The 22,478-nt window shown below is 38.2% G+C and overlaps 1 long non-coding RNA gene across 1 annotated transcript; it reads left to right on the top strand.

Annotated features, from left to right (window-relative positions):
• Positions 1 to 1,277: 1,277 nt before the first annotated feature.
• Positions 1,278 to 19,657, top strand: LOC106725896. The gene is made up of 3 exons (XR_001361898.1): positions 1,278 to 1,357; positions 10,576 to 10,583; positions 19,646 to 19,657. It is a non-coding gene; the product is annotated as an uncharacterized LOC106725896 (long non-coding RNA).
• The last annotated feature ends 2,821 nt before the right edge of the window (positions 19,658 to 22,478 follow it).

The raw sequence follows: 22,478 nt of genomic DNA, 5'->3' as shown, positions 1-22,478 counted from the left end.
GAAGGGATCTGGAGGGTATTATGATAAGTGAAATAAGCCAGTCAGAGAAAGGCAAGTATCACCTGATCTCATTCATATGTGGAATCTGATGAACAAAATAAAGTGATGAACAAAATAGATCCTGGGACATAGAAGTATGGAACAGACTGCAGAACCTCAGAGGGAAAGCAGAGGAGTATTGTCCCTGCCAGTGGAAAATAAACTCTTTTGGTTAATTAAGAAATTGAAATAAGGAGGAAAAAGCACTTTTCAGATTAATAGCTAAATATATCAACTGTTAGAAGCTTTGTTGAGATTTTCCAGGAAACATGTCAGATTTGATTGAAATAGCAACAGAATTTGAGCTTGTGACCTGAATAACATTACAATAATCCACAATTATTCTACAACTGAAAATGACTTTCTGGACAGGCCAAACAGACAAATAAAACGAGTTACTGATAGAAATCATTCCTCTTGCATCTTTTAAGACTTTGATGGCTGCACTCGTTGTAGCATTTTCACCATCGATGGCATTTTGCTTTTGTCTATCTGGATGGACGGAATGTTTCTAGGGCACTTCCCTGGGCCCTTTCTATCATGAGAGCTCTTACTCCATTCCATTTGGCCAGCTGCCAACTATGTCTATTAAATCATACTTTCAGGAACTAGAGAAAAGATGCACAATGGCTTTTTAGAATTGTTATCCTTGTAATTAACTAGTTAATATTAATAAAGGAAAGAAAGCAAAGGGAAGTCAAACCTTGTAAGCATAGGCATCTGAGGAGCTTCACCAGGAAGCTACAGCTTCACACAGCAGTGTTCTTACAGGGGGATTAACACCCTTCCTTCCGCCCTCCAGTGCTAGATTGTTGGGGGTAGAAGGAGGAGAGAGGCATATGGGCAATAAAATGAAATGATGCAGGGGAGGTGCTTGTCTATCAGTTTAGCCTGGGCAACAATGGATTGGCTAGGTGGTGAACCATATCAAAAGAGTGAGAAATTTTGAAAAGTTATTTGGTTAGTTTGAAAAACATCCTATTCAAATCTCCAGACAAAGAGTTCCCTCACTCTTGTTCTCTCTTGCTCTGTGACCCATACTCACCCGTGGGTTTGCCAGTTCTCTCTCTACAGCCATGTGGCCTTAACACGTTAAGAGCCCAGCCTGTTTTGTCTTCTGGACAAAAAGTATAGTGTCAGTCACTGGTGACTGACAGGGCGCTTAATGTGATATGCATTATAAAACCCATACTCACCCGTGGGTTTGCCAGTTCTCTCTCTACAGCCATGTGGCCTTAACACGTTAAGCGCCCAGCCTGTTTTGTCTTCTGGACGAAAAGTATAGTGTCAGTTACTGGTGACTGACAGGGCACTTAATGTGATATGTATTATAAGCTCTATTCTTACAATAAAGTGAGCTAGAGAAATAAAAATGTTAATAAAATCATAAAAAAGAGAAAATGCATCCCCATTATTTATTGAAAAAAAATCCATGTGTAAATGGACCTGCTCAGTTTAAACCTGTGTTGTTTCAACTGTACTAGCAAGGATACTGTAAAGATCATTCAAAAATATCAGGGAAATTTCAGAATTCAAATGTCTTAACTTCATCAGATTTGATATTCCACCATATTTATTCTGTAACTATAAGACATAAGAGATTTATTTTTTTATAGTTTGAGATTTTTATATTACTAAGCTTATCATTTAGTTTCTGTTCACTCTCCAGAGCCATCAGAAATAACCAGACAACTCCAGGTTCTGGTGGTCATCATTCCTATTTTAGTGATCAAGTATAGCAGCCACGTGGGCTCCCAAAGTCTTGCTTTTAGTGGATACTTCATTCTAAGCAAACACATAATTGAAATAAGGATGACGTCATTGTATGTCATAGATTACTAGTGTCCTATGAGTGGGTATCACTAGACTTGGTATCATCTAATCAGTTGCTGGCCTGACTAGGGCAAAAAGGTGGAGAAATAAAGAATTCAAGCCTTCCTGCCTGATTGCTTGAGCTAGGACATCAATCTGCTCTTAGCATCCCTAGTTCTCACGCCTTCAGAACTGAATGAGAATCTATACCATCAGCTCCCTTGGTTCTCAGGACTTCAGACTTGGACTGTATTAACCACTAGATTTCCTGGGTCTAAGCTTACAGATGGTAGACCATGGGATTTATCAGCTTCCATAATAATATGAGCCAATTCCTTATAATCATTCTATATATATATAGGGTGAGACAAAAGTAGGTTTACAGTTGTGAGTATGGGAAACACAGAGTTTATTCTTGTATTATTACTTATCAATTATTGTATTGTTTTCCATAGGAACAACTACAAACCTAGGTGGGCTCCATGTTGTATAATAGATTAATGTTGATTCTCTGAAGAACCCTAACTAATACATCTTAAAGGAGTGTACAGTCTTGCAGTAGATTGTTAGAGAAATCTTGGATATTCACATTGTGAGTAACAGGTGAAGAATTGTGTTCTTACCTTATGTTTGGTACAGACTCAACAGTGCATAGGCAGTGGGGCTTCATCTGGTAAGTTGTACTTGCTTTGATCCATTAACTGTTTTAGTCCTTGTTCATTTCTCCTTAGTTTTGCTGTTTCATCTCTAGACCTGAAATCCAGGGGACAGTAATTTACTTCACACACACACACACACACACACACACACACACTTTGTCTACCACCTGATTATAGTCTATCTGAAATTGTTCCTATTCTTTACCTATCCAAGAATTTTATCTCTTTGTTTAACTGAGAGATTCTCAAGAACAAAGGTTGTGTCTTATGCTTTTTATTTTGTGCTTCATAGCATTTAGATGTAAGGCTGAGGACACATTTCGTACCCTATCTTTGTTGGACAAACCATAGATAACCACACCTGATACCTTCTTTGTGTGCAATAGAAGCCTACTTCTATCAATCTCCATTTCAGCATCACAGAAGCGCTATTGAGAAGTACTGTGTGTAGGCTGGAGCAGTGTTTCCTCAGCAGCTCCCTTTCCCATCTTGTGGCAAATCAAAGTGGCCTGTTGCCCATTAAAAGTAGAGTCCTTAATCTTCATATCTCATATTTCCAGATTAAGATAAAGAAAAACACATTAATCTGTGAAGGTGTTTGTGGGTGTTTGCATTCAGTTTGAGTAAATGTTTTATATTTGGACATTTAACGTATGTATTTTGTATTCATATTTGGATTTCTAGTTACCACAGCCATATACATTGAATTGTAAAGAGACAAAGAGTTTGAATGTAACAGATGGCAAATTAGCTCTAAAATAAAATAGGTGGATGCTAATGCTAGGCATTGTCTTTATTAGGGCTGTTACAATTTCTACTGCCAGTGTTGAGACTCGATGGCAATGAGAAATGCTTTGGAAGGTGCTTGTAAATATAATTTTAATGTAATTTGGCTTTAATTTAAAAATAACTTTACTTAAAAAAAATTATACATGCCTCTCATAGAAAGCTCAAATAATAGAATAGGCAAAGAAGAAAGTAAAATGTCCCTGAAAGAAAACCTCATTATGAACATTTTGGTTACTACCCTTCCAGAAACATCTCTCTGTACACATACCTATATAAGTATATACATATAATTTTACATGAACTATGTTGCATATGATGTTTTATCCTGCATTTTTACTCAATACATTATTATTTACCATTTCCTATGTCAGTAAAATAGGGGACTTTCTTATATCTGATATATCATTAATTTTCTATATGCTTAATGATAGACATATAGGTTATTTTCATTTCTTTTCTAATATGAATAATGCTATAGAAAACATTTGTTCCATTTTTAAATTATGTCCTATCCTTAGTTGAGTTTATTCATTTATTAATTTAACAGACATTAGCCCCAGTCACTCTTTGAGATGCTGCAGTATAATAGTAATCCAATTAAATAAAGATTTCTTTCTTTAGTGGATTAATAGGTATGAATATTATATGATGTCATATACATTCTCAAATTTCCCTCCAGAAATATACTAATGTACTCATCTATAAACTTCAGGGAAAAACACCTGTTTACCAAGAACAATTCTAGGTTTTGTTGAATATCTAAATCCTTCCAGGTTTGGTGAGCAAAACATGATCTCTCAGATGTTTATTCACATTTCTTTGATGGAAGTTTAGTATCTTTTTCTTGGGCATATTATCCATTTGTATATCTTTTTTGGTATATTGTTTAATCACCCATTTATGTTAAGGTATTTGAGGCTTTTGCTTACTGATTTATAAAAAAAATCTTCATGCATTATAAATAGTAATCTCCTTTCAGTCATATATTAGGCAAAAATCATCTAATATGATATAAACAGAATGATACAGTAGGTAGTCTTTTAATGTCTGGCTGATTGTGAGATTCATTTACGTTCTTGTGTTTAGCTGTACTTTAGTCATCCTCATTGTCATTTACATTTTTATTGAATGACTATACAAAAATTTATCTTCTGATTCTATACTTTTGGGTGTTTCTAGTTATTGGTTGTGACATTTAGTCCTGCTATTAATATTCTTGTACATGTCTTCTGGTAAGCATTGGTTCACATTTCTATGGTTATACGCCTAGGAGTAAAATTGTTGTGTCTTAGGAACTGCCATGTTTAATGTTCAGTTGAAGAACCTGCAGTTTTCTGAAGTGCTTGTTCCAGCTTGCCCTTGTAACAGCTAAGGGTGTGAGTTTTGGTTTCTGTCTTTTCTTTTTCTGATGGATATATAGTGGTATTGCATTTTGGGTTTAGTTAGTATTCCCTGATAAAAAAAAAGTCAAACATCTTTTCATGTGTTTATTGACCTTGAAAACTTTTCAAAATATAGGTTCTCAAGTCCCATTACAGAACTGATATATCAGAATCTCTGGGGATAGGACTCAGGACTCTGTATTTTTAAAAAATATGTTTTTATTGACTTCAGAGAGAGGAAGGGAGAGGGGGAGAGAGAGAAACATCAATGATTAGGGAGAATCTTCGATCAGCTGCCTACTGCATGCTCCTTACTAGGGATTGAGCCAAAACCCAAGCATGTGCCCTGACTGCGAATTTGAACCATGACCTCCTGGTTCATAGGTCAATGCTCAACCATTGAGCAGCACTGGCCAGGCTGGAATCTATATTTTTAAAAGCTCTACCAGCTGTTATCATTCCTAGAGTTACTGAGCATAAATACAATTTTAATTGGAATATGAAACTAGCCAGCTTGTATGATAGCTAAAATAAACCAACAGAAAAATTTGGTTTTCCAAATTTTCCTGTTTCAGAGAAATACAGAAATTATGTTAAAACTTTTTTAAAAAAATATATTTTATTGATTTTCTACAGAGAGGAAGGAAGAGGAACAGAGAGCTGGAAACATCAATGAGTGAGAAACACCAATCAGCTGTTCCCTGCACACCCCCCACCGAGGGGACGTGCTGGCAACCAAGGCACATGCCCCTGGCCAGAATCGAACCCGGGACCCTTGAGTCCGCAGGCTGACACTCTATCCACTGAGCCAAACCGGCCAGGGCTATGTTAAAACTTTTAAAATTTATCTTTATTGTTGAAAGTATTACAGATGTTCCTTTCTTTTTCCCATTGACCCCTTTTAGTCCACACTGGACCCCTGCCCCAGGCCTTCACCACACTAGTCTGTTCCATGCTTCTGTGTCTCTGGATCTACTTTGCTCAATAGTTTATTTTGTTCATTAGATTCCACATATGAATGAGATCCTGTGATACTTGTCTGGCTTATTTTGCTTAGCATAATACTTTCCAGAGCCCTCCATCCTGTCTCAAAGGGTAAGAGATCCTTCTTTTTTACTTCTGCATAGTATTCCATTGTGTAAATGTACCACAGCTTTTTTATCCATTCAGCTACTGATGGGCACCGGGGCTGCTTCCAGATCTTAGCTTTTGTAAATAGTGCTCCTGTGAACTTAGGGGTGCAGATATTCTTTATGATTGGTGTTTTGGGATTTTTTAAGATATATTCCTAGAAGCAGGATCACTGGGTCAAATGGCAGTTCCATTTTTAATTTTTTGAGGAAACTCAATACTGTTTTCCACAGTGGCTGCACCTGTACCAGCAACGTACTAGAAACTTTTAACTTTTAAAATTATTCTCATTCTATTATGCATTTTAGAAACAGTCTATCAAGGACTTTACATGTTCCATGTGCTGAGAGAAAACTCACTATAGATCTCTCACATTTCTGATTGTCTCATGAGCAGAGGCATTAGCCGTCCTTGTTCTGGACTATCTTTTCAAGGATGTTTGTGTGGTGAACAGCCTTTGAAGATAGAGATAGTGTCTCCCTCTGGATCCAAGGGGAGGGTTATTTACTGTTCGATATAATAAAGATGTCTCCATCTGGGGCAAAGATCAAGTAGGTTTACCAGCCAATATAAAAGACTCAGGTTTCCTAAGCTTGGGTTCCTCTCCTGTAATGCAACCTAATGTGTGGACAGGCACACCTATCTCTCTTTATGTCAGCCTATGGCACTTGGGGTTCTGGGAATTTAAAAAATGCTGATGCCCTGGCTACTGCTTATAACAACAGTAATAAAGTTCTTTGTCTCTGATTGAGGAGGCCAGCATCAGTAAACTTGTAGCATGCTCTCTAGTTAGTTTGCAAGTAAAGTAGTATCTTAGACACTTTCAAGTTGTTTTTTTTTTTTTTTTAGCATTTTGTGCTCTCCAAATTTCATCTATTCAATGACAATAAGGCATTGAGTAAAACATTGAGTTAGTTAAATAACTTTGATGAGCCATTTAGATAAGGTATCAAATATATTTTAGGTTTACTATTAGAATAAATTTTTATAAAAAGGTATTTAAGAAATTCATCCAGTACACATTCTTTATGGTAGGAAAATGAGAAAGTTCTGGTCATTTCACTTCATTCACTTCTTGTACTAATGCTTGAAACCCTACCTAATTTATGCAATTTTAAATATTCTCCTGTAGACAGCAAGTTCATGAATGCACTTTAGAGATAATACACCTTATTTATTTAGTGCAATTTTAAACTAAATATTATGAATGGGTTTTCCAAATTATGGTGCCAAGGTTTAATGAGCTGTAATTACAGGTCCTAGGATATTTGTATGAGGAGAAAAAGCTTACTGTACACCATTAAAGTGTTTTATGTATGATGATGACTGACATAACCCATTATGGAATTTGAATAAGCTTAATTGTCCAAGAAAAATAATTGAAAATAATCCTTTAGATGTCAAAATAGAGCAATTTATCATATGACTCTGTCAGCTGTTATTTAATATCCTTCCTGGTTATAGACCTGCATTTTTGGTGGCTCATTAGTTATGTCACCATGAAAACAATATTTTTAGCACTGTTCAAGATGAAACCCTTATTCACAATGTGTTGAAATGTGAATTAGCATTAAAATGATCTGATATTATCAGGTGACTCCAGTGCTCTGCTAGTTAAAGGGTAAAGCTGAAAATAGACATGAGTAATGATAATTTATCAGTTGTACTTTTGAATATTTACAGAAAATTATGTTTTGAAGAACTTCTTTAATTACTATTCCATGTTATTCAAATGAGGACAGGCCAATAATAGCAATTCTGCTTTTAAAGAGCTGCTTGTACTTTATAACTAAAGGTAACTGAGAGGAAGAGGTCAAAGGGAAAGAAATTGAGAGGAAGATAATGAACCCTGTGTTAGATTAGCACAGGTCAATACATGTTTCTGTGCGGTTGGTAGAAGTGAGATGCAAGTTTGGCCCTAAGATTTACCAGACAAAACAGCAATGGAATTGCAATCCTTTACAAGATTTAGAGTGTCCATAAATTAAAGTCAATCAATTTATTAGAGGAACATCTCTTTTCTTGTCTTGAATATATGCAGGATGATTTCTGAGTGAGCTGTTTACTTAAATAGTCCAAAGGTATGAAGAAAAAGCCCAACTTGTTACAGTAGTTCTCTAAGGGGTGGCCACATCGGAATGCGATGCACATTCTCAGGTCTTAATTTAAACATTAGTACTGATGTCCAATACTAATTTAGAATAGACAAAGGAGTAGATCATCCCCCATAAATATTATGTCTGCCAGTCAGGCTTTTGACAAGGGTTAAATAGCAGATAGCTCAGGGTTATATTTTCTGGCAAGAGCCTGATATCTATATAAATTTTAAATGAGTTATTTGTATTCTTTGGCAGCCAGCTGACATAGGGCAGGCTTAACGTGTTCCTAAGAAAATGAAGGAGGGTAAGGGAGTCACTTGCCTGTGTAAATGATGTCTCATTTCCTCATGGAGGAGATTGTAGATGTATGCATAGTCAAAACCACCTGCAAACTCTAAAGATCTCATCATAGAATAATAGCACTGAAAGTATCCCATTTTTGAGATGGTAAAAGTAGATTTCCACCTTAGCATTACAGGCTGCTTTTTTCTCAGTATCTGGTTCATTTGGATGAAGATAAGAGCCTGGAGAGTTGACTCTGAATGGCTATGGCACACTGTTTCTCCACTTACACTGAACGGAGTGAAAACTTTTGAGAAAAGATGTTTCATCTACTTATACACAGGGAAAATGAATTTTGTATATAGTCAGCTCAACTACTGGAATGTTACAACTGAGTATGGGCCATAAATTGTTCTGATATTAGCATGTTTTTCTGCCTTGCTTTGTTTGTGATATGAGTATATCTCCATTGGAGATTTTTGAGAAAAGAGAGATGAGGTGGTCAAGGCAGAGTTTCAATATTCCTGTGTCCTTTACATAGTATCATCTTAATGGCACAAATGGATATTACCCCATTATAATAAAACTAGAGGCCCGGTGCATGGATTTGTCCACCGGTGGGGCCCCTCGGCCTGGCCTGCACCCTCGCGCAATCCAGGACTCCTTATGGTAGCGGTTCTCAACCTGTGGGTCGTGACCCCTTTGGGGATCGAATGACCCTTTCACAGGGGTCGCCTAAGACCATCAGAAAACACATATATAATTACATGTTGTTTTTGTGATTAATCACTATGCTTTAATTATGTTCAATTTGTAACAATGAGATTGGGGTCACCACAACATGAGGAACTGTATTAAAGGGTCGCGGCATTAGGAAGGTTGAGCACCACTGCCTTAGGGGATGTCGGACTGCTGGTTTCAGCCTGATCCCCACAGGCCAGGCCAAGGAACCTACTGGTGCATGAATCCGTGCACTGGGCCTCTAGTATGCATATAAGATATTTGGGTAATCTCTTCCCGCCCTCCCCCCTTCCCTCTGAGATTCATTAGTCTGTTTCATGTTTCCATGCCTGTACATTGAGCATCTGCCCCCTGGTGGTCAGTGTGCATCATAGCTACCGATCGAATGGTCAAACGGTCGCTTAGGCTTTTATATATATAAATTTATTTGGTAATAATGTCCATTTGCTCTTTCTCTGAGCAAACTCCTTACTTAGTTATAACTGGATTGAGGTAAGAAAGTGGTTGCGCCCCAGCTGGTTTGGCTCAGTGGATAGAGCATTGGCCTGTGGCCTGAAGGATCCTGGGTTCAATTCTGGTCAGTGGCATGTAACTTGGTTGCAGGATCCTCCCTGGCCTGGGCCCTGGTTAGGGCACATGCAGGAGGCAACCAATCGATGTGTTTCTCTCACACTGATGTTTCTCTTTGTCTTTCCCTCTCTCTTCCACTCTTTCTAAAAATCAATGGAAAAATATCCTTGGGTGAGGATTAAAAAAAAAAAGAAAGTGGTTGCTAATAGGTACAATTATCACATTGATGACATTAGTAAAAATTTCTACATAATGACAACTGTCAAAATAAAAACTGAACGAGTAAGGAGACTAAATTGTTCAGGTTACTCAGATCCAAAGATCAGATTGTCTCAGCAGGTGGTTTTGCTCAGATTTTATAAGGGAGGGATAAGCAAGTAAGTAAAAGCAAATAAGTAGATGGGGAGATTTATATTTGGGGTAGCTTTACAAGGAGGGAAACTTTAGTCAGTTATCGGAACAGGAAATGTTTTTCTCCATAGTTAGCTGGCTCTAAGCTAATCAGTCATATGACAAAGTATGGGAAGTTGGAAGGTCTGAATAAGGTCTTGTCAGCAGGTTCAAGGAAAAGAGTAAAAAAAAAACTAGGTTAATCCTAATCAATTCCTCCTTTTGTTCACGGTAAATACTGTCTGTATTAGAATAACCTTAGGAGGTGCAGTATTTTCTGCTGGGTTTTGAGTCAAGGTTTGGTGACATAGTCTATATACTCAGCATTTTCTCATTGTCCCTGTTCTTGGAGAAATAACTGAACCATCTATTGTGTTCTGACAGTTGTCTGCAATTTAAAAAAGGATTCTGGAGACAAGATATTTAGTGAAGGGGATACCTATTAGAAGAAACAGAAAAATGATTATTAGCGGCTATATTGCGGAATAAAACTAAGATTTGCAGCAAGCTGGCCACCATTTTAGTGGATGCTAGGAGTCTTCAATGAGAGGATAAAGACTGTGGAAGCAATGTGGCAAATTTCTTGGTTAGCATCTCGAATATTCTTGTGTACAATGTCGAGGTCAGAGAAGTTTTTGGAACAAATGTGCAGCAAGTGCTTCTAACCACAGCACCTACTAGGTGTACCAGTTAATAATGCAAATTTTTTTCAATAGATGGAGTTACACATATGTTGATATATATGCGATTTGATATGTATGCTATTTAGTTGTATTTACAACAAGCTATATTTTTACGCTTAAAAATGTCAAATTTCGTGCCAAAAAAAGAGCATTTGCGGGAAGTTTTAATTCATTACTTTATTTTGAAGAAAAGTGCTGTTGAAAGTTATCATATACTTTGGGAAGCTTATGGTGAACATGCTCCATCTCAAGATACTTGTGAACGCTGGTTTAAACACTTTAAAAGTGATGATTTCGATGTGAAAGACAAAGAACATCCAGGTCAATTTGAACCACGCTTTGATCGTGAGACGACCAGAATGGGCCAGAAGACACAGCAAAGTAATTTTGCTTCATGATAACACACCATCACACACTTCAAAACCAGTTAAAGACACGTTAAAAGAAAGTATTAACCCAACTTGGAAAGTATTAACCCAACCGCCGTATTCACCAGACCTTGCTCCTGCAGATTACCACTTGTTCTGATCGATGGCACACGCACTTTCTGAGCAGCACTTCAAAACATACGAAGAAGTGGAAAATTGGGTCTCTGAATGGTTTGCCTCAAAACAAGAAAAGTTTTATTGGGATATTATCCACAAATTACCTGGGGGAAATGTGTAGCTAGCGATGGACATTACTTTGAATAAAGCACTTTTGATGTTTCTCTTGAAATTAGCGTGTTTTCTTTGATTACAAAATCCACTTTATTAACCAGTACATGTAGTATATTCCTTCTAGAGCGGTTCTCAACAACCTGTGGGTCGCAACCCCTTTGGGGGTCGAATGGACCCTTTCACAGGGGTCGCCTAAGACCATCGGAAAATACATATATAATTACATATTGTTTTTGTGATTAATCACTATGCTTTAATTATGTTCAATTTGTAACAATGAAAATACATCCTGCATATCAGATATTTACATTACGATTCTTAACAGTAGCAAAATTACAGTTATGAAGTAGCAACGAAAATAATTTTATGGTTGGGGGTCACCACAACATGAGGAACTGTATTAAAGGGTCGCGGCGTTAGGAAGGTTGAGAACCCCTGTTCTAGAGGCTAAGATCATACAAAGTGCTGGTTGTGGAGACCTGCACACTGAGTCTCTTGAAATTGTTGAGTGGGGAGGTCAATGTCCTTTGTCACATTGTCCACAGTCATGGTTATTTCCTATAATGGGGCATGGAAGACACAAGAGTTTAATTTCACTGCTTGAATGGCTCATATTGCAACATTTCAGGTGCTCCAGGCAGAGTGATGGTCCAAATGTAGTTGGATGCAGCACTCAAGTCCTCCCAAGCACTCAGCTTCCTTTTAGAGGATGTCTTCAAATTCAGAGTAAAAGGAATACTGCAGTTCTTGTTTGGGCATATGTTTCAGTGTGTTGCAGTGGTAGTTACTAGTGGACTCCTGAGATTGATGATGGGGGAGTGAAGAGGACAGAGAGGCATTTACACGTAATAAAGAGGTTGAGTTAAAAACCTGATAAGGGCTGACAAGAATGGTTCAGTAACATGAGCCTGTCCAATTTCTTGGGAGATACTGAGAGGCTCAATTTTCACAAATAAAATATAAGTATTTTGGGGGCCAACCAAGGGCAATAGAAGTAGGTTTGTTATAGATTATCTTTGGCTCTAAGAAAAATATGCTGATTGGGACTTTTCAACATGTAAAATGTTAGTGCCTCTAACTGTTAGACCCCGTGGTAAAGTTGTTTAATATGGGGTTGCATTTTCTGAGAGAAAATGATGAATATTACAAGAGCAGTCATTAGAGTTGGCAGCATAAAAGGTATAGCTACAGAAACTGGAACTGAGAAAAGGGCCATCTGTGAAATTGGGAGAGAAGTGAGTATCTCTCTTCTAGAAGCTGTCCTGATTGGATTTGGGTCTTCTTCTAATGCATATAAAATATAAAAATAGTTTCCTTACATTGTGTGTGGGAAAATAGCTAAGGTAATACCTATGGGAGTTTTAAGGATGGGAAGAGGAATTTGGGCAAAGATGGTTGGCCAAGAGAAAAGAGGCAACGAAATGTACTATAAGCAAAATTATAGAAAATGATAAGAAGAGATTATAGGACTGAGTAATCACTTTAGTGCATATCATCCAAGGTTTTGGAGGCTTTGCATGTTTACAGGTAAATGAGAAATGGAGGAAAAGGAAACAGTAGGAATGGCTACAGAAACAACTACTGGAAAGAATATGGAGAAATTGGAACTCTAAAGCATTGCTGGTGGATATATAAAATGGTTCATCTGTTTTGGAAAATAGGTTGGCAGGCCTTTAAAAAGTTAAACATAAAGGTTCCATATGACCCAGCAATGCTACTTTTAGGTGTATATATCCAAGAGAATAGAGACGTATGTTCACACAAAAGAAAACTATTAACAAATTTTTATAACAGCATTATTCACAATAACATAGCCCCAAAGTGGAAACAACCCAAATGCCCATAACTGATAAATGGAAAAACAAAATGTCATATATACCTGCAATGAAATATTATTCATCCCACAAAAGGGCATATTAATTTATGTTACAATATAGATGGGCAGTGAAAATATGATGCCAAGTGAAAGATGTGAGAAACCAATGGCCTCATACTGTATAATTTTATTATCTGAAATGTGCAGAATAGGCAAATTCATAGAGCAGAAAGTAGATTAGTATTTGCCAGAGGCTGAGGAGAATGGAATATGGAGAGTGACTGAAAATAAATATGGAGTTTCTTTTTAAGGTAATGGAAATGTTCTGGGATTAGATAGTTGTGATTGTTTCACAATCTTGTAGTTATACTAAAAGCCACTGAATTGTACACTTTAAAATGATGAATTTAATGGTAAACTATATCTCAATAAAATATTAAAGGAGGAGGATGAGGAGGCAAAAGAGGAATATGGAGGATATTAAATGAGAGAATCCTAGGTGATCTTGTTCCATTGCTTTGGGTGGAAGCTGATCATTTTGTGATGTCATCTGTTTGGTTTTAATTTCTTGGGAAAACTTCAGTTTAAGATTTCATACTGGTGTGAATTTCCATTTGTAATAAAACTTGTATTTTTAAAATTATGAAACATGAAGCCAAGGTTGTACTCACTGTAGTTGTGCATTAGTACTGGTGATTAGGAGAAAAGAAGACTGCCTCTTCCACCTGGGTTCAAGATTGGTCTTTTTGTTGTGTCTTCTAAAAGTCTAGTTCTCTGACCCAAAGATTATGTCAGGGCTATGGTGGAATATTTTGGAAAAGCAGAGTTCACCTGTTGATGACAAGTCTGGGGGCACTTAATGATACCTTGGAAGTTTTTAAGGATGACACACTGGGTCAGATTAGAGTTTCCTAAAGTCTAAGAAGAATAACGGGTCCTCATTGACCTGCTGACAATTATTTTATAAGGACATGGCTAAAATTGACTAGGGGTGGGAGGATTGATGGCTCATTAGGGCTAAAAGTAAGACATTCAGCCAAAAAAGATTGAGTTCATTATAAAGTTTGATACTTTGAGTTTTTGAATTCATAGGGGTGTGAAGGTAGTCCATTATTTATAGGGGTGTGAAGGTAGTACGAATAGTGCGGTGTTTGAGAAAGTGGAAGTACTCCTTGAAAACCCCGAGTAATCTTACCTGCGAAGAGGGATTTCCTCTATTGTTAGAGAGAAACGACTCTTCATAGTAGCATCTTAGCTACAGTAGTGCAGTAGCCTGTTTGTAGGGAAGAGCTTGTAACCACCTGAAAACATGCAGACTGTGGTTAGAACATATTCATGCCGAAGGGGCTTTGAAAATCTGTTTGTCAATGAAAAGGGGACCAGAGAAAACTGACTGTCATCCTTGCTTTACCATGACTTTTTTTTGTTTTTTTGCCAGGACTGTTTTCATAGCAGATGGGAAATGTACTGTCATCCTTGCTTTACCATGACTTTTTTTTGTTTTGCCAGGACTGTTTTCATAGCAGATGGGAAATGGTGAGACCACCTGTACAACATGAGGGCTGGAGTACTTACATCACTATTTGTGGAGGAGAGCTTCAAGACTTTTGTTGCTGTGGGCTTTTGCTGAGGCTGTGGGCTAAATCTGGCCAAGGCCAAGGAGAGACAAGTGGCCATGTGGGTGCCTTCAAAGCTCATCTGGGTAAGTAAAATATCCAGGTTGTTTCCAGTCGATTTTCAGTCTCAGGTGCTAGCAGTTGTCAAACAGTTTCTTTAAGTAGTAAGTTCTGCCTCTACATGAGGGTAATCAATGTGAATAAAATGTGCAAATGGTCAAGGAAGAATTTTCTTGTGAAGCATCTCTCTTAGATATTTTTCAGCCAAGTGGTTTACTTTAGTGTTGAGAGTCTGGCTACTAGTGTGAGCTTTAGTTATAAGAATAGTTAATTCCTTGGGCAGTAATAAAGTTTCTAATAAGTTAGCTACTTGATTCTTTTATGGATGTCCTTGGAGCTTTAATAAACCCTTTTTGTTTCCATACCATACTAAAATAATGTACAACATCAAAAAGATATCTTGAGCTACTGTGCAAGACTGGTAAAAGCTATGAGTTTGGCAACTTGGCTGACTTAACCTCAGGTAGGGGTTGAACTCAGTGGATTGTGGAAAACTTGTGATAGTATATCCTCCTTGAAGTTTCCCATTTGTATCCCTAAGGTCAATACCATGTGCAAAGAAGGTGACATTAGAGTCTTTGGGAGGCATTTCACTGAGGTCTGGATGAGAAGGAATTGTAGACTGTGTGATGGTAATATAGTTATGAGGTTGTTTCTCAGGAGGGAAAGAAGACTCGATGCACTGAGGTTTTGACAGTGATAGACAGTGATGTAAGAGGGAGAAAGCAGTAGGATTTCATAGGATATGAGTTGGAGGCAGAAAATGTTGGATTTTCTCAGTAGATAGCAGGGTGTGAATTGCATAAGAGTACATATAGACTGAGTGAATGACTCAGAACTAAGTCACCAGTGATCTCAGTTAATTTTGAAGCAGTGGCAAATTTGTACAAGCAAGTTGAAATGCCTCAGCCATAGAGTCTAAAGTGAGGCTAAAATATTTAACAGGCCTTTGGTTTCCATTGTGTTTTGTGGTGAAGATCCCTACAGCATGTCCTTCCTCTCTGTGAATAAGAATGTAAAAGAACAATGAGTAGTTGAGAATCCAAGAGTCGGGGAAGAGACCAGAAAATATGTGAGGTTTTGAAATTCAGACATGGAAGGAGAGCCCCAATTAAGAGGTTCAGAGATGGACTCAGTAATGGTATATAAAGAGAATTTAATTGTGGAAATGTCAGCAATTCAATTCCAGCAATAGCTGACTAATTCTATAAACCCTTAGAGTTGTTTTTTAGTCACAGGGATGGGGAAATTGATCATGGTGTTAATTCATTTAGGGGATAAATATTCCCTTCAAGAGAGATACCATGTCCTAGATAATGCACTTGAGGGCTGCATAATTGCATCTGTCTTTAGAGGCCTGATGTCCCTTGTGGGCAAGAACTTGGAGTAAATATTGAATGTAGATAAGCAAGCTGTCAAAATCAGGTGAGCAGAGAAGGTCTTCTACATACTGGATAAGAATCTATATATATAAAAGGCTAATATGCTAAGTGTCTGTCTGACTGGTAGCTATGACACACACTGACCACCAGGGGGCAGATGCTCAACGCAGGAGCTGCCGAGCTGCAGTGATTTGGCAGCGGTGGTTCTTGGGTGATGCACCCCGAAACCATAGAAGAGGGAGCCCGATTCCTCGTGGGCCGTGTGATTCCACTTTCGGCTGTGGGTTATGTTGTTGCTGGGGCACTGTCGGTCCTGGATCTGGTTTACTGCACACTTGCATTTGTGTTCCACACTCTATGCAACTCCGGGACCCGTTGGGGGATGTCGAAGAGCCAGTTTTGGTCTGATCTCTGCAGACCAGGCTGAGATACTCCACCTGCTGGAGGAACCTGCTCACTCCCCAGATGCCCTTTGAACCATGGCACCACCTCAGGTGCAGCCAGCTGGGGAGGGACCGCAGGAGGTTGGCTCCAGGGCGTGTCCTGCCTGTCTTGCCCAGTCCTGCCCTGCTGGCCACCTTCTAATTAATTTCCTTTCAATGTGCACAAATCCGTGCATCAGGTCACTAGTTTTAGAATAAGGTTAAATTTCTCAGGTTTGCATTCAGGGTCCCAAACAAATAATTAACATCCTCAGTAAACACTTGAGACATCTTAACATATACTATTGATTTTTCCATAGGAACCAAAAACGATATTGTGAGTCAGGATGAAGAAGTATACTTAAAAAAATAAAAGAAGAAGAACATAAAATAATGACTATAAATGAATGATGTTGGGTTGGATAGAAGCCAAAATGGTATTAGAGTTAGAAACAGAAAACCCTGGAATGACTCTTTTCTTTATTGCTTTTAAGTCTTAGACTAGCCTGCATCCTTGCTAATAGTCTTCTTTACTTGGAGGATGGGGGTATTAAAGGGCCTGGGTATGGGGATTAAGAGTCCTTTGTCAAGTAGACTTTTAATTGATGAATAAATTCTTCTCGATTCTTATGGAGGTTCAGAAAGTCCTTAACAAATAGAAATCTGACTGTGACCAAAGCTTAGCATACTTGTACAGGTAGAACTGCAAGTCAATGACCTTCAGTTGTAGGTGGGGAAAAGTCACTGGTTAGGGTGAGGAATCAGGAAGCAAGGCAGTTCAATAGAGACAGAGAGAAATAAAGAGGAGGCTTAGGCACTGAAGAGGGATAAGGAAAAGGAAATTCACTGAGTAAGGAGAAGTAATGGGTGGGGGAAAGGGCTGGAGTGATGCACATGGAGGGTTCTGGGTGAGGTAAGGGGTTGTAAGGTTTTGTTGGGGGTAAAAGAGGAGCCAGAGGAATGGATTGGTGGTGAGAGAAACATTCCTTAAGGGATTGTGTAGGCTGGGATATTTTAGAGACATTTTCTCATTTTTTAGCCTCCTTGTACCAAACAAAATAAGTTGGTCATTGGTGAGAAGAGATGTCAAAGCTTAGTACTTCATAGATGGACAAGTTCAGAAAATTCCCAGGAGCCACCAGAGTTCTAAATTGTTCTTAGTAAAATTCAGCTGTTTTTGGAAGTAAAGAACTGAATTGTGACTAGTGGTGAACATATAATTAGCAGAGGTTTTGGAAAGGGGTTGAGAAAAGGTTTGAAAATTCCCTGTAGCACCAAGGTGAAACAAAAACTGGCAATAAAACAAAACAAATGTTCAATTTACACTTTGTAATACTATGCAGCTGTAAAATAGAAGGATCTCTTACCCTTTGAGACAGCATAGAAGGACCTGGAGAGCATTATGCTAAGTGAAATAAGCCAGTCAGAGAAAATAAGTATCACATGATCTCACTCATATGTGGAGTCTAATGAACAAAATAAATTGATGAACAGATCCAGAGACATGGAAGCATGGAGCAGGCTTTTAAATCTCAGAAGGAAGGTTGGAGTGGGTGGGAAGAGATCAATCAAAGAACTTGTATGCATATATGCTTAACTCATGAACACAAACAATAGTGTGTTGAATTCCCTACTAGTCTCAATGCGCTTTCTTCTTTACCTCTCTTAATTGTAGTACTTCAACTCAGCCAGCTTCCCCACGGTTCTGGATGATGGTTGTTCTGTATTTTAGTTGTAATTTTGATGTGGTTGTGGGAGGCAGTAAGTACAGGCGTTTACCTATGCTGCCATCTTGGTTCCTCCAATAAACTTTTGTTTTGTTTTTTTAAAATAATTAACAGAATTTTAGGGACTGAAAAGCTCTATAGGAAACATCCAACCTAACTTAGGGAATGAAAGTGAAGAAAATATATAAATGAAAAAGGTCTCAGAAATTTGAACCAGGAAGGAAATTTACAAAAACTGGGGGCGGATGTCAGGTTTTGCTTGCACTTTTATCCCTGGTACAGAGCACAGTGTATTGCACTTAGGAGCTTCTCAAAAGTATTTCTTGAGAAAAAAGAAATGATATCAATTAAGACTGTTATCCCTTCAGATAGTTAAAATTGTGAGTAGAATAATTTCTTTTTTGTATAATTGTCAAACAATAATATAAAATCAATTGGGCTATCAAGAAATGAGTATTAATTATTGTCATGAGTGAAATTTGTTCTTTAAAATTTAGGGAAATAAATTTCATCTTATTTTCTTTGATCAGAAGCAAATGAAATCTGTTTTGAGCCCTCCCTCCAGCATAATGAGAAATTCCATCTTACTCCTGTTTTAAGGGTCTCCCTTCTTTTTTTTTCCTGATGCTTTACTGGAGTGTGGCTGTCTGCAAAGTGGGGGAAGTCCGTGGTTTAGTCTGCAATGGCCACATGGGTACCATAATTTCTATGTTACATAATTCCACTATCCACCTTCCTTAGAGGAGATGGAAAGGTTCCCTTCCAAAGGTTTTCACTACCTATGTTTCATTACTGAGGTAGCAGGACGTTTATAAAGCAAATTAGAAACTCCTTTTTCCTTGGTGGTATTTGTAGTTACTTTGCTCCATCTGTTGTTGTTTGATGCCACTGTTGAGGTTGGTCCCTTGTCATCATCTGGGCACTGATCAGTGAATGTGCTTAAAGGCACTCCTTACAACAGACCTTTGCATTGCCTGGTAATTGCCTACTTGTTCTTAGACTTTTTAAAAAAATATATATTTTATTGAATTTTTACAGAGAGGAAGGGAGAGGGATAGAGTTAAAAACATCTATGAGAGAGAAACATCGATCAGCTGCCTCCTGAACACCCCCACTGGGAATGTGCCCGCAACCAAGGTACATGCCCGGAATTGAACCTGGGACCTTTGAGTCTGCAGGCCAATGCTCTATCCACTGAGCCAAACCGGTTAGGGGTGTTCTTAGACTTTTTAAAAAATCCTCACCCGAGGATATTTTTCCACTGATGCTTAGAAAGAGTGGAAGGGAGGGGAGAGAGACAGAGAGAAACATGATGTGAGAGATACATTGATTGGTTGCCTCTGGCACGGACACCAACCAGGGCTGGGGTTTGAGATGGCAACTGAGGTACATGCCCTTGACCAGAATCGAACCTGGAACCCTTCTGTCCCCGGGTCTATGCTCTACACGCTGAGCCAAACTGGCTAGGCCTGTTCTTAGGACTTTGGTGCTAAATTATCCGTCATACTCAATATCTGATGACTAAATGCAAGGAGGATATAAATCTCCACTATTCATGGAAATGTGCAAATGTCCCCAACTCACACTTTTCTCAGGGCTTAAGTCTCCTTTTCCTTTTAATTCTCAGAATCAGGCTTTTCCTCCTTCCTCTGAATAGGACTCAAGTTCTCAAACAATAGAGCAGACTTTTCTTTCTGGGTGACTGGCAAATTCTGTTTCTAGGTATGTGATACAAAAGACAAAGATAGTTTTTAAAGAAGAAAACCTTGACTTTTTAGGATACAGTAAGGGGAAAATATCTCTTACTTTAAAACTTTTTTTCAATGACAAGAAGTGAAAATTCTTATTAATCCAATACATTTTCAGACCACAGTATGAATCCATTGAATACATTCCATGAAGACTGGTAACAGGCCACTCTTCTCACTATGTATCCTCAGATTGCTGGGTATGTGGTAGGTACTATAGTAAATAGACTGAGTGTTGAGTTTTCATTTGAGTTTCTTTTGTTTTGTAGGAAAACAGATTCACAGCTGTGAAATATAGGAGCCATAGTTATAGGTTTCTTATTGCTGATTATATTCATTTACCATGGATATATCAGTAAATAAAACAGACAAAAATACCTTCTTTTTGTGGAACTTACATTCTATGGAGCGGTGGGGAGATAGCAATAATAAATGAAATGAATAAGGAAAATATATTCTATGACAGATGGTGATAAGTGCTATGAAGAAAACTAAGGGAGAGAAGAGAGAGGGAAAATGCACAGAAGGCAGCTGAGACTCATCATGGAGTGTGTAGGAATACTTTCATTATTGGAAGGATGATATGTGAGCAAAGACCTGGAATAAGTGAGAAAGCTAGCCACATGTAAAACACCTACGTAAGGAGAGAAAGACCAAGCCATGAGGCAGAAGCATGGCTGCTTGTCTGAGAAATAATGAAGAGGCCTATTTGACTGGTGGGGATTGACTGAGGGGAGATTGGTAAAACCCACAGTAGAGGGGTAAGGGGGATGGATTATATGGGGTCTCGCAGGTCCTTGTAAGGACTCTAGCTTTTTATCCTAGTGAAATTGTGAACCATTATATAGTTTTGGGTCAAGGAGATACATGATTTGATGTGTTTTAATGGCATCACTCTGGTTGCTCTGTTGAGAATAGACTGTTGGAGGTGGAACGCAGGGCAGAAGCATGTGATCAGTGAGGAGGTTGCTGAAATAATCCAGGTATGTGATGATGGTGGCTTGCATTTGGGGTATATGCGCGCAAGTAGTGAGAAATGGTGAATTTCTGTATCTGTTTTGAAAGTAGAACCAGCAGGAACCTAGAACTTACTTTCTTTTCACTGGGTTTTGCATTCTTAATCAGTACTTCCACTGCATTTCTCAGAGAAAGTATAGAAAAGGGAGTGCCTGATGGCACTGGGCCTATGAATGAGCTGCTTAGAATGACTATTTTAAAGAGATATATGAGACCCAAGTCAGTAATGATTTTATTCACGAAGAATAGATAGTTAAGTCTCTCACTAAATTCTTGGTTTACTGTACCGTTTAGATTTTACTGTGAGTTTTACAACAGCACAACACAAGGATTAGTGGCGGATAGATACTGGTGGAGCTGCGACACAGCATGAATTCTTCCTGACACCTATTGGGTGATACACTGTGATATCTATAAAAGAACTCCAACTAGCCCAGTCATTACTCATGAGAATGAGAAAACACCTACTCCTCTTAAAATAATAATAAAGAACAGTGGGATAAAAAGCCCCATTAGGAGGATCACATGCAGGACTTTGCTTTACTAATTTGCGAAAGAGAAGGCATGCTTTAGTGAAATTTGTCAGAGTACCACATGGGGCTCTATCATGAGAAATTAATAGACAATCAAAGAAAACCAGAAGGCTCCCATTTTTTGTGTGTGTGTAGAATCAGAGCGAGGCACTCATTTATTTTTGTAGTTTTCTCTTAATAGTCCAGTAGTTTCTGCCATGAAGCAATTTCATTAAAGCTTTGATCATACAGTAATATAAACTCAAGCGTCAAAAGCTTCATTGCCCTAAAGAGTCAGTAATTGGCCAAATGACTTTTAGAGTTTTGCTTGGATTCATTGCAGTACAAGTAAAAATTAATTACCCTCACAGTTTCTGCAATACCATCATATAAGGGTGTCAAAACTTGTCTTTGTAAATGACATTTCTTCATTTCTCACTGGATGTGGGGCTGGCTGTAAATGTGATTTGTGGAAATCATTAATGAGGTACTAGACCTAATTGACTTCTCTTAGCTTTATGACAACATAAAAAAGTTCTGCACTGGTGATGATAATTCTTTTGAAGTTCTCTGGTAGGAAATCCATGACTGTATATTTTTCCAATGAGGCAGGACTTAATGTTATTTAGAATTCGAAATGCAGCTGTAGCTAAGGAACAATATGGCAATGTGGCAGACATGACCATTTTTATATTTTATCATTATTACCATCATTATCTTCATCTGCTGCGTCTGCTGAGCTTCTGCTATATTGGTACCATGGCATTAGGTCTTGTTGTGGAAATTGTGCACCAGGGATGAGGCTCAGCAAATGGGTGATGCACTGTTTGCACTGTTTATGAGAGAGTGCATTTTGTTTGACCACTGTCAAAGTCGATTTTACAGAGAGAGAGAGAGAGAGAGAGAGAGAGAGAGAGAGGAGAGCCTGGTTGGGAAGCTTCT

Source organism: Myotis brandtii, unplaced genomic scaffold, assembly GCF_000412655.1.
Source record: "Myotis brandtii unplaced genomic scaffold, ASM41265v1 scaffold1043, whole genome shotgun sequence".
NCBI classification, from domain to species: Eukaryota; Metazoa; Chordata; class Mammalia; order Chiroptera; family Vespertilionidae; genus Myotis; species Myotis brandtii.
The sequence above is the reverse complement of the archived record's forward strand: the minus strand, read 5'-3'. Positions and strand labels throughout refer to the sequence as shown.